The following is a 12,446-nucleotide window of genomic DNA, read 5'->3' as shown; positions in this document are numbered from 1 at the left end:
GCCCTTAACCATTGCCCTGAAAATATATCCAATTTTTTATCAGATCCCCTGGGTTGCCACAATATATTGTTCGCTCCCTGCCTTATTCCAAGTTCTCTCTCATGACTTTGGGTTTGGATAGCTAAGCAGCAGTATCTTCTGGGACTACCTCAAAGTTACTTCTCTGTGGATTTGCCAGCTGCCGGAAACATATTTATTCACTTACTAATTGGTCCCTAGCTGTTGCAATAAAAATGCCTGAAGGCATAAAAATGCCTAAAATTCAGGCATAAAAATGAAATGCTTGAAGTCTGTTTTACTTAAGCAGGAACGTATCTTTGGGCCTTTCTCTAGCTGCTGTTTTCCCTGAACTTCACAGCATTTAGTATCTTTGAGATATCTGTTTCTCTGTCAAATTCCGTTGAAATGAGTTGGTCATTCTTAACAATTACCATGGAGTAGATTAATGTGCAGATGCATAAAGAAACAAGTCTAAAAATCATAAAAGGAATGATGCACATAACTAAAAAGAAGTATATATTAGCCTTACTTTATTCAGTATAAAATAATAGAAATGTCAACTGTGTACTCAGGTAACAAAGAATTAGAAGCTAGATAGTAGAATTCTGCAAACTTTTTTTCCTTTTTTTTCCTCAGGTATTATTACTCAGACCTGTTATAATTCATTGACAAGCTTACAAGTAATGATGACAGCAACTGTAATGAATAATGTATAAATATTTATTTTTTTAAGTTCATGGAACTTAAAATCACATGATATCTTGAAGTAGGAATGAGTAGAGCTCATATAAAGTGGACTAAAATCTGTCATCTAGATGTATATGAAAATTAGGAAAGAATGAGTGAGGAAGTGCTTAGTAGCACTTATTAAATACCTGTCCTTGCTCTCATCTTGTTTGATAGCCTTATGGATGATGATACATAAGGTTGGTTGGGGACTGGCTAAGTTTTTCCAGGCTTTGCACAGAGCTGTGAGCATTGTTAATATTCTTTAGTATAGCTACCATCACAGATTAATCTGAGTAATTTGGTCCAAATTATCACAACCAACTAATTATGTTTTAATACAGAAAAGTATATTTGACAATCATAAACACAGATTATAGGCTGGGAAAATCTCTGTCTTCAAAATCAGTAATTCAGAAGATGGCATAGCAACCAGCAGTCAGAAGAGGTTTGTTTTTTTTTTTGTGAGATCTCAGTGTCAAGTTGTGGCTTTGAATCTTATATTGATCCATGGATGAAGAGGAAGAAAAATACACAGTAAACACATTTAAGTGATCACACCACTGCAAACACCAATAAGACCACTGTTAAAAGCCTGTGCCCTGCTCTGTGTCTCACACTTTCTGGAGGATGGACCTACTGAAGGAAATTCAAAGGAGAGGAAAAAAATTATCTCAGAGGCCATCAATCAACCACTGATATGTAAGTCTTTTAGGAACTGATGAGCCAAGAATATTAGGAAAAGGCTGAAGAAGTAACTTAATCACTCTCTCTGGGTACTTATACATAAAAAAAATGTTTAATGGCAGGAGCCATGGGAACTTTTCAATCTTCTAGACAAGCAGCAGAAATGGAAATTAGATTAATTTAAACTTGCAACAAGGCGCAAGTTTTTGACATAAGCCACAAATAAATATTGGAAAAGCATTTCAGAGGAAATGTTGAGTCATTATTTTGCTCAGTGTCTTGAAATTATCCAGTTTATCTGTCTGCATATAGTGTATAACTGTAAATATACCGTATATACAAAATGTACACAGGCATGTAATATTTACCCATGTATATTGTGTGGATATATTCTAGCTATATCAGAAATATGTAGAGATATAGCTGTAGAGCTTTGTTACTGATAAAGAATAGCTTTGTAACTAATATTGAAAATGAAGACGTAAATATGAAACCTAAAATAATCCAAAACTGGGCATGAGCTGGATGCAGAATTAATCTCCAGAACACACTTCAATTCAGTTTGTTAGACTTTGCTTAAAGTTACATTATTTGCACAGTAGGTGAAGTCATGGATTTTCTTTTGGGATGGAGGAGAACAGGTTAGTGATTGCTTTTCCACTAACAGAAAAATAAGTCTGTTTAATGAATTATTGTGAAAATATACTTGAACTTTTTCAAAGTGAAAGAAACATGGCAAAGACTGAGGACTATAATATTTCTGCGTGATCCAAAGGAACATCATGTACCAGGCAGAGCTAACAGCTCCAGTTTTCCCTTTACTAAGAGGGATTGCACAAATACAAAATTGATTTCCTTTTCAGAGTGATGATAATTGCTTTTTATCCCAGAGCCCCATATCAGTCATTATCCTCAGCATCTCTTCACAGATGAAAAGCTTAGAGAAGCTTAAAAGGCAAACACAAAAAATGATGGATATATAAAATATTTCTTAGACAAATTGTGTCAAATAAGGTACTAACTTCAGATTGACTTAATTGTGCAAGTGGGAGCAATACCATTTGCTTAATGAGGGCTGAAATTTATCCCCTTTCAGAAAGCCAATATGACCCTATGAACCACTGAAAACCAATCCTAAAATTATGACTTAAGGAGATTTAAGGGGAGTGATAGCCCCATGCTGTTTTTTCATGGAGTCAGTATTTTGTTGTCAGTGATCTGGTCCGATCCTATTGATTTGTAATAAAACTTTATATAAGGTATTTGGGATATTTTTCATGCCAAAATGCATCTTGGCTTCTAGTCTTCTCTGTGTTGGCTGCTGGACACTGCTAGTGCAAAATCTTAAAAACAAAACAAAACAAAATACAAAAACACACACACACAAAAACCCAAAAAAAACCACAAGCAAACAAAAAACAAAACAAACACAAAACAAACAAAAAAAGCCAAATGAACAAAAAAACAAAACCAAAAAACCACTAACATAAAATTCTCAAGATCTCTGATCTATTTGAAATACTGATTTAGCCTTTCCTCTTCCAAATCCTCAGAGGACATTTCTAGAGCCAGAGTGATACTGTATTTATATTTCATGATCCTCACTATCTCTTGAAAAAGATACTTAGAAGAGATAGTTTGAATTTGCCAGATACTATTTCAGATATGTTCCACCATATTGCAGCCAGCAGGATCATTTCAAGGTCTTTTGCTTGTGGGATGCTGGTGAAAAACACATCAGAAGACTTGGTTAATTGTAAAAATATATATCTTTCACAAGCTCATTGCAGGCTTAGGAAAATTGTCTTCAGCTATTTAAAATTTGTTTTTAAAGTTGCCTTGTCCATGTTGTTGACATTTCTGTGGAAATTCAAACATCTTGTTCTCTTCCAACATTTAGTCTTTAGATAACTGAATATACAAGTGTTGTATTAATTTAAAAATATCTACTTGGACATACCACTAGTCATCAAGTCTTCTTTGTAGATTATACCCAGGTCTCTATAGTGTCATTGCATCTTGAGAAGGGAAGGAGATATCCTCCTTCAGACAGACAGACAGACAGAAAGAAAGAAAGAAAGAAATATTTCTAAGGATGCCCTGACATTATACTCTTTCAAGGGTACTGAGGGTTTCTAAGTGTAAAACTGGTGTCCTGGAAACCTTTAATTTTAAAATTCTGATGGTCCATGAAATATTATGTTGAAGTCATTTGAACCCTACAGAAATTCAGCCAAATCAGTGGCTGAAAACCAAAGGTAGATAAAGTCAGACTAAAAAAATGTGCTTTTTAAAGTCAAGGTAAATATCCTTTGGAAGGATGTTTTCTCCCTTGTTTTAAACTTTTGAATTCTTAATCACTTGTTTGAACACAAGGTATTCACTCAGTGTTCATGTGGCTTGTATTGCATGCACACTGATTGCAACTGTGCTATCTCACTTTTCCATATCTATGAAACACATTACTGAACTATGAATTTTTTTGCATGTTTCACTACATATTAAAAAAAAAAAAAAAAAGACAGTGAATTTTTTGTGACTAGGTTACACTAAAAAAAATGTTGATATGCGTTTCCTTTTTCAGACTTTGTACTATTCTCTACAGGCATAGAGAAATTGTATGTGTAATAACTTTCCAATTCTCCTGGGTATATTCTGCTCCCACATCCTCTCATTAAATCTCAGGAAATAATGTGACAGTTTTTACATTCACTGACAACCGGTTTTTGAGGCAGCCAGTGCTGCCTTGTAGGGTGCTAGCAGGTGGCAAGACACCCTTCAGAGGAAGAAGGGTTTACATAAGTTTGAGGTGTATTCTATGTATCCCTGTGCAAGGAAAAAAACCTTTTCTTGAGTGGTCCTGGAAGGAGCAGGTACAACCTGGCCCCTCAAGCCATGACCATACACGCGGTCTGTGCATGCAAAAATATATTGGCATGAGGTGACTAGATGTGATGTCTTGACCTTGGATTGCACTCAGACACCCACCCAACTGCTCATTTATTCCCCTTGCTCAACAGGGAAGGGTGAGAAAAGAGGATAAAAATCCTTGTGGGTTGCAGTAAAGGGAAATCCCCTAGCGGTTAACATCACAGGCAAAACAGACTTAACTTGTGGAAAACTTATTTAATTTATTGCCAGTGAAAACAGATATGGATAGTGAGGAACACAGACAAAATAAAACAAGTTCTTCCCCCTGTATCCCCCTTTTACTGGCATCAACTTCACTCCTTCATCCCTGACCCTTCTGCCTTCCCCATCCCATGTGGCACAGGGTGATGGGCAATGGGGGGTTGCAATTACTCAGCAAGAGTTTATTTCTCCTGCTTCTTTCTCCTCCCACTTTTCCTCTGCTCCAGCATGGGATCCCTCCTACAAGATATAGTTCAAGACAAAGCTGCTCCAGTGTGGCCTCTCCAGGGGCCACAGTTTCCTCCAAGAAATATCCACGTGCTGAAGGGTGTATATCTTCTCCATCACGGTCCTTCACAGGTGGTGGGAAATTACCTGCCCCAACATGGTTCTCTTCCACAGGTGCTTGGAGCACCTCCTCCCCTTCCTTCTTCTCTCTCACCCTAATGTTTACACTGCTTTTCTCATATCCTTCTTTTTCCCCCTCCTCTGCCTACCAGGCTTTTTTGCTCTTCCTTAAATATTCTTTCCAGAGGCGCTACCGTCTTGACTGTCTCAGCTGTGTCCTGTGGTGTCTCACTTTGGAGCTGGCTGGAAACTGGCTGGAACCATCTGTGTCTGGCATGGTGCAGGTCCTGGCCTCTCCTCATGGAAGCCACACGCTGTGTCCCCCTGCCAGCACCTGAGCACAGACACCCAGTACATTAGAAAACAGCTTTATGGAGAATTGATTAGGAAACCAATACTATTTCTAGCACCACCATGTTTTTGCTTCAACAGATTTATTTCCAAATTTTGTACCCTTTCAGTTCTAGTTTTATATTGTTGTTTTGAGAGTTTTTATTCTGAAGTTTTAATTTTTCACCATTTTTTTGATGTGTGGGTTGAGCCCACACCTGCAGCAGCCCCAGGCCAGCCACCAGGGTCTGGCAGGCCCTTGCCCTGTGAACTGGGAGGGACAGCATACAAACCTTGGCACAAGTGACGCAATGACTTTACAATAGAAACAAATGTTAATACTAATTTTCTCCCTATTCATGCTTATGCACTCTTGTAGGCTAAATACAGTGTATTTTTTTAAAAAAAAGTTGCATACTCCTAAAAAAAAAAAAAAGTTTTCATAGAAGACTAAAATCATCTAAATGGCATTTACTGTGTACATCTTTTGGGGTTTTTTTCACTTGAATATTTTTCCAAAGCATTTCCAATAAAACAGTTCCAGTTGATCTTGTTAGTGGCCATGGAATGGAAATCTGTGTGCCTGGTTCCTACGAATCACTGAAATATACCAGGATAAAATTTGTTCAGAAGCTGCCTAAGCAAAGCTCAACAGAAGACTACGGGCAGAATCACAGAAATGTGGATCAACAGAAAGGCATTTCCTCAAAACTTATGTTTTAACAGGATTTTTACAGGTCTAGTAAACTATATATTTCCCCCTTTTTCCTGTTGGGTGGCAGGGAGAAGTGCTACTGCAGCTGGTACTAACTTTATAGGTGTCCATATACACAGTACATTGGACAGAGCAGTGCAGGTGGAGCCTTCTCCCATAGATGGTGCCCTATATTTAGCTTAGCATTATGTTATGATGTTTCTTCTCAAGAGCTAATGGCACGGGTTTTGTTCTGCTTGGGGTTGCTGCATTCTCCAGATAATCCCTTGATTTCTGTAAGCTACTTGCAGCAACCTCAACGCACTGAAACCTAAGAAGAAATGTAGAAATCATGGAAATGGGCCTGGAGTCAGTGAATATGTTTGTGCTGCACATACTTCACTGGAATAAAAGTTACCAAATTGCCTAACAGACAAGGAGTCTAGCTGTGAAAGTACTGAAGTCTAAGTTTGGATTTCTAACAGGCAGAATGATTTCATGGTTCTTGTTGTCCCTGCATGGCAAGTTGCCTCTCTTTATCTGTGGTGATTTTATTCACATTTTCTAAGAGAACTCCTGAAATACACCAAAGTTTGGGTAAAAGAATTAATTTGGAATCAGGAGCAAGGCAAAGGGGAACTGTTCTTGATGTTATTTTGAAATAAAATTATGACTGTCATTCATTGTATTTAAAACTATGACCAGGATTGCTGCTCAGCAGAAGCTTCTCAACATTATGTCTAAGAGTTAGATTTGCTAAGGTGGATAGTATCTTGAGTGAAGCAAGAGATAAATCATTACCCAGGTACCTTGTAAAAACCCTAACAATCTGCTCAAGATACATGCAATAAGCCAAACTCTTGTTAGCTGACTTGTTGTCTACGCAGAATCCAAACCTCTGCTGGTAAAAAATCAGGAGTAGGTAAAATAAGTAAGGTTGAAAGTAACATTAATATATAGAATGTTTCTGGAGTTCCAGGGCAATGGTAAGGTTGTTGTCGTGAGCCAAATGAAAGAAACAGCTGGAAGCTCTCTCACCAGAAGTGTCTATCTATAGAAAGCAGCTGAGAGGAATCAAGGGAGAAATTATTCCTATATATGCTAGCATGTTCTATGATAATTACATAACACATAGGAGAAGTAATATCAGGCATGACACTGACTTAAATTTCAACAAAGAAGAGCTCCTGTCACCCTTTATGCTGTATTACCCCACCTTGGTACTCTGTGGGAGAAAGCTGAGCTGAATGTTGGCAAGCTGATGAAACCACCTATGCAGCCCTGAACATCCCTGTCTGTGAATGCAGCCTGTGGCAAAAACCGGTAATGTGAACTACTGGAGACTCATCCTCAGTCACTGACAGTCCCATGTTTGTGGGTAGCAAACAGTCTGAGTGTAAAATTAGAGCAGTGGAATATTTCAGTAGGATGGCCTTTCTATCTAAGCATGATCAGCTCTACTGGCACTTTAAAAAGAAGAACAAAGTCCTTTTCTGACCTCGGGCAACTTATTTCAGTTGAACAGAATGCTTTTCATCTTGATTTAGGACAGCTAATATATGACAAACTTGCTGACGTGGGAAAGTAACAGGATTATCTTGGCAACAAGCTTATGGGGGAAATAACCCAGGTGAGAGGGAGAGTTTATATTGTTATCCCTTTATAGAATAGGAAAGCATAAAAAAAGTAAGATTCATCTTTAGGTTTCATCTCACAGTACTGGTCAGAGAGCGAAACTCATGAGCATGAAACACATACTATGAGCTGACACATGGTCCTTCATGTGATCAAAAGCTGCTCTTAAAGCATGCAAAGTGTCCTGTGTACTAAACCATGTATGGAAGCACAGTATGTGCACCATGCCATACATTGCTGTACTGTGTATGGGAATAAAAGAATTGGTGCAGAAAACCATGGACAATTGTCAAGCTGCCTGCAAGCCTGCCTCCTTGTGAATCTCTAGCTTGTGGCTATACTTGCAGAGCAACATGGCAAAAGCTGTGTAAATACAGCAAGACATTTTCTGAAGCTGGAGGGATGCAGTCATGATATGCTGTTTCCTACAAGACTAAGATCTGAATATTAGAGAACCTTGGCTTTGGTTCAGAGAAGCACCTGGAAGCTTGGATGCATCTAACAACACCTCTCCAGCTTCCTTAAAATAATGTTTCACAGTCCCAGATCCCAGACAGCGTTGTCATGCCCAGATGTCCTGCTGCATTTGGTATTCCTGCTTTTAGGTGAGTTTACTCCACGGCATGGTGAGATAAGCACAAGTTTAAAAGGAAGGATAAAGCAGAGACAGACACAGTTGGCACGAGTTTGATTTCTGAAATCAGGTTGAATGTCAAGGAGCACTTTCTGTGATCGAGCTGTTCTGTACTTATGCTATGCAGGATTTATGGACTGATGTGATTAGAAATAAGTAATTTATGGAATTAAATATGCCTTTACTACCTCAAGTACAAATTAGGAGTAAAATGAAATTACTGTGAGAATGAGACCTGTATTTTTTTCAGCTACACTCCAGTCTAAAGATTATATTGTGGGATATCATGCAAAGGTAGAGGTGTTAGCAAGATACAACTAAGTTGTGAATTGCCATGCAGAGATGTAATATAGAAAACCCTCATGTGTTGTGAGTAATTCTATTTGGATTACCCATGAACAAAACATTTCAGTCAGATTTCTCACAAATACTGTTGAGAAGAATTTCATTGGCTCTCCTCTAGTTATTTGGGCTTGCATGCTTCCCTGAAATCTTACATTTGTGAATGTATTCAACTCTGTATACATTCTCTTTTCCCTCATATATATTTGTTTTCATTTGTGAAAGTCATGTTAGTGGGTTTTTTATCTTGTCTCTAAGGAGCTGTAGCTCATTGCAGTGTATCATATTTTATATTTAAATTAACAGTATAGATATGCCACACTCTATAAAATGCAAACACATCTTGGAGAAATTAATAATTTCCAGGGAAAAAAATAAAATTATAATTCAGTCAAGGCGATTCTGTTCTTTGCTTCGTCAGACAGATAGTGTACTAACTCAAGAATATCTGAAACTCATCTGTAATTAAAAAGTTGTCATTCCTTTATACAGATAACATAATTAAGTAATGCAAACCCTAACAGAATAAAAGAGGTTAAATTGTATTTTTCCCTCAAAACATATTATAATTAGTTCGTAGCAGAAAAATGTCCTGATACAATTCATTATTTTCTCACTATTGTGACTGTTGTTGATGGACTAAGCTGCAAAGTGGGTACATACAATGCCACTCCCATTCATTGCTATTTGGAGTATGTCAGGTGTCCATTTTAGAAACAGACAAAAACATCATTTGCCTGATGCAAATTGTGAAGAGATGCTTTACCTGTGCAAAACCTGTATTTCTTTCCTCTTACAGACAGAACTTTAAAGACCAAATCATATACTGTGGAAAATATTTGAAGTTTCAGCTTTAGAAAATAAAGAAACAGGAACATGCTTTCATGCTTCCCAAGGCCATTTTAAAGAATTTTCCTGTTCTTTCAACAGTCTGTAATGGATGAGCATATAGTTGCTTGTGTATATATTCACTGGGAATGGCTATTTAATCTTAATTTCTGAGACCAAGACCCTAAATACAAGACTCTCAGAATACAAGACTGTCAAATACACCGTAAAGCTGCTGCAGTGCCCAAAAAGTGTACATAGACTGCAGCTGAGCATGTAGGAAAGCTGGTTTTTGTTCTTCATGAATGGTGGCTCCACAGACCACATACAGTTTCTGTTCATTTCTGGGTGGCAAATAAGCCTTCCTGACTGCAGAAGTTAAACCACCTGCATTGTTAAAGTTTTGTTTTGATAGTAATATTAATTTATTTTAGTTCCTCTTTTGAAAGAGGGATAGAGGTTTATACAAGCACATACTCAACAAATGCATCAATATGTTCTAATTAATGAATTATCCATCCAGTGCTACAATAATTCACTTTATCTTTGACCATTCCAAGGGAACTATTTATATAGTGACATTTATTAGCAAACTGCCATTTGCATCACATTTACATTATTGTTCTCATTATTAGTTTACTTTTAATAATTCTTTACTGCTTAGTCTCATCAATAAAGAGGAACAGATGGAGCCCATGAAATGTTTCACCTTATCTTAATTCTATATCCCTAACACCATTGCCAGTAGCACAAGGGTAGATACATAATACATTAAATGACAGTTCTTCCCTTTTGTACATTCTCTTGTCTCTTTTCTCTCCTTTTTGCCAGTATCCCTGAGTTTGTTCTGTAAAAGCAAAGGATGATTCCCTATTAATGACTATTTAAATAACAGAATTACATTGCTATTGTGCTTGCTTCTTTCTGTCCCAGACAATGACTATGAATTAATTAGCATTAGAACACTGGAAATTCCTATGAATTTAACATTATATTCTGTGTGCATTATTGAATGATTTTACACTTCCTAATGCAAAACTGATGATATCTCTACAAACCTCAGGGGGAGTGCGTGAGGTCATTAAAGTTAGATTTGCAAAAAAAAAAAAAAAATATATTTTTGCTTGCATTATTTTTTCCTGTGCTGATAATGCTATTTTTGAGCTCTAGCTCAGAGTGGCTCCTTGGTATTGAAAGATTGTTCTACCTTTTATCCTATTCATCTACCTTTCCAAACTTTTCATTTCATGAGGGAAACGAACTGTGCTTTTTCAATACTTAAAATGTTCCTACAGGAAAACAAGAACTTGCATTTTCAGCTCCTAGTGTTGTCTTCAGAGATAACAAACACAGAAGGGCAGCCCAGTGTGAGAAAACATACAAACAAGTCAGAAATGAAAATAGCAATTTACACCATGTCTCCTTCCTGTCTTCATTGCTGATAGCTTATTTTCTCCGTGAAGGAGGATTCCAGCAGTAACGCTGGTGTTTTGTCATCCAGGCATCTATGTGGGAATTAAAATGATGAAATTCTGTTAAAAATTCTCCCTGGAGTCCTAAGTTTGCTCTATATTTCTGCTGATTGTTTGTTATTATTTTTATTTTTAAGACAAAGGGATTTTAAGTTCATGGGTCCGTGGGAGCTCACAACATTATTAGCACCCTATTGGTAACTGAGGGAGAAACACTGGCAAACACGATCCCTCCTGAAAGCAATTAATCTCTCTATACTACTTACTGAGCAAAATCTTAATGTGTTAAGCCAGGTGAATTGCTTAAATAGATTTTTTTCCATCAGAATCAGGTAGTATTTCCATAACCTGTATTTTCTGTTTTAAAATAACCTCTTTTTTTTTTCCAAAGTAACAATATGTGTTTTTCCAAATAGCAATATGTATTTCATCTTAAATTTATGATTTTGTATTAATAAAATTTCATAAAATTTATAATAGTTAAGTAATATGTTCTTGAACAGGGAAGAAAAATCCTGGCTATGTATCCAGAACCAAAGGTTGTTGAAATGATTAAACAGCTTTTAACAGCAGACAAAAGAAATGTTTTCCTCATGTCAGTTTGATTTACTTCAATAACTAGTTCAAAGTTAAGGAACTGCTTAGAAATAGAATAAGCTGAAGCATCATTATCTTTAAATGATCTATGAATAAATTCTCAGTCTGGGATGCTGAGACTTATGAATTCATTCATTAGCTGTATGTAAAATTAGGCTTGGTAATAAAACAGTTTTAAGTATAAAATGTTTGATATATTTTTCTTCTGTATACAACATCTATTGCAATTTTATTTAAATAATAAATACACTTGAAAGGCTAGGATTTTGCTTTTCAATTGCAATTCCCATTTCCATCCAAAGCAGGTTGATACAAGTTGTAAGTAAATAAAAATTAATCTTCTAGTAAAGAAGAATTGTTATAATTTCTAACAGAATTATATTTAAGTATTAAGCATTTGAATAATTATGCTGAACTATACCACTTCTGAAATGGGAATGTAAGGTATTTTTCTGGTAATGTATGGAAGTAACAGGTTAGTTTAAAAATTAGATTCACTTTCAAACTAACTTTTCTTTTTTTTTTTTAATTTACCTACAGACAAGAGTCAAACTCTTTTGAGGAGAAAAGAATAATACACATTCAAAATAAATATAAAAAGGTCTTTTTGAAAAATAATTATTTTACAGGTTTTGTATTTTTGTATTTTTAATATATTCACAGGACTAATGTTTGAAGTCTTATGAGAAATAATTTCATATTCAATTCTTTAAATAATTTTGACGTTTTACCAAAATATTATAGTTTAGTGCCTTGTAAATAGGCAATTCTGTGATATATGTGATACAGAATGGCTATATGGCTATATTAAGTCATAAACCCCTACTTTAGGAGCGTCTTTACTCAGAATTTTAATTCAGTAGACAATTCCAGCATTTCTAAAATAAATTTAATTTCCAGCTGGAAGAAAATAAATTTTGACATTTTATACTTATTAAAATTCTGTTTAAAAGTGGTGGAAATATCAAAATGGGCAATTTTTTTCCCTTAGCAAGAGTAAAGCAGTCACTTTACATTTTGA

At 36.1% G+C, this 12,446-nt stretch overlaps 1 protein-coding gene across 1 annotated transcript in view; it reads left to right on the top strand.

Moving 5' to 3' along the window:
* XKR4 (XK related 4) overlaps positions 1-12,446 on the top strand; it is a 231,822-nt gene that overhangs the window by 200,747 nt on the left and 18,629 nt on the right. The window lies entirely within an intron of this gene.

The sequence above is a fragment of the Myiozetetes cayanensis genome, unplaced genomic scaffold (genome assembly GCF_022539395.1).
Source record: "Myiozetetes cayanensis isolate MyiCay16 unplaced genomic scaffold, myiCay2020 scf1, whole genome shotgun sequence".
Classification (NCBI taxonomy): Eukaryota; Metazoa; Chordata; class Aves; order Passeriformes; family Tyrannidae; genus Myiozetetes; species Myiozetetes cayanensis.
The sequence above is the reverse complement of the archived record's forward strand: the minus strand, read 5'-3'. Positions and strand labels throughout refer to the sequence as shown.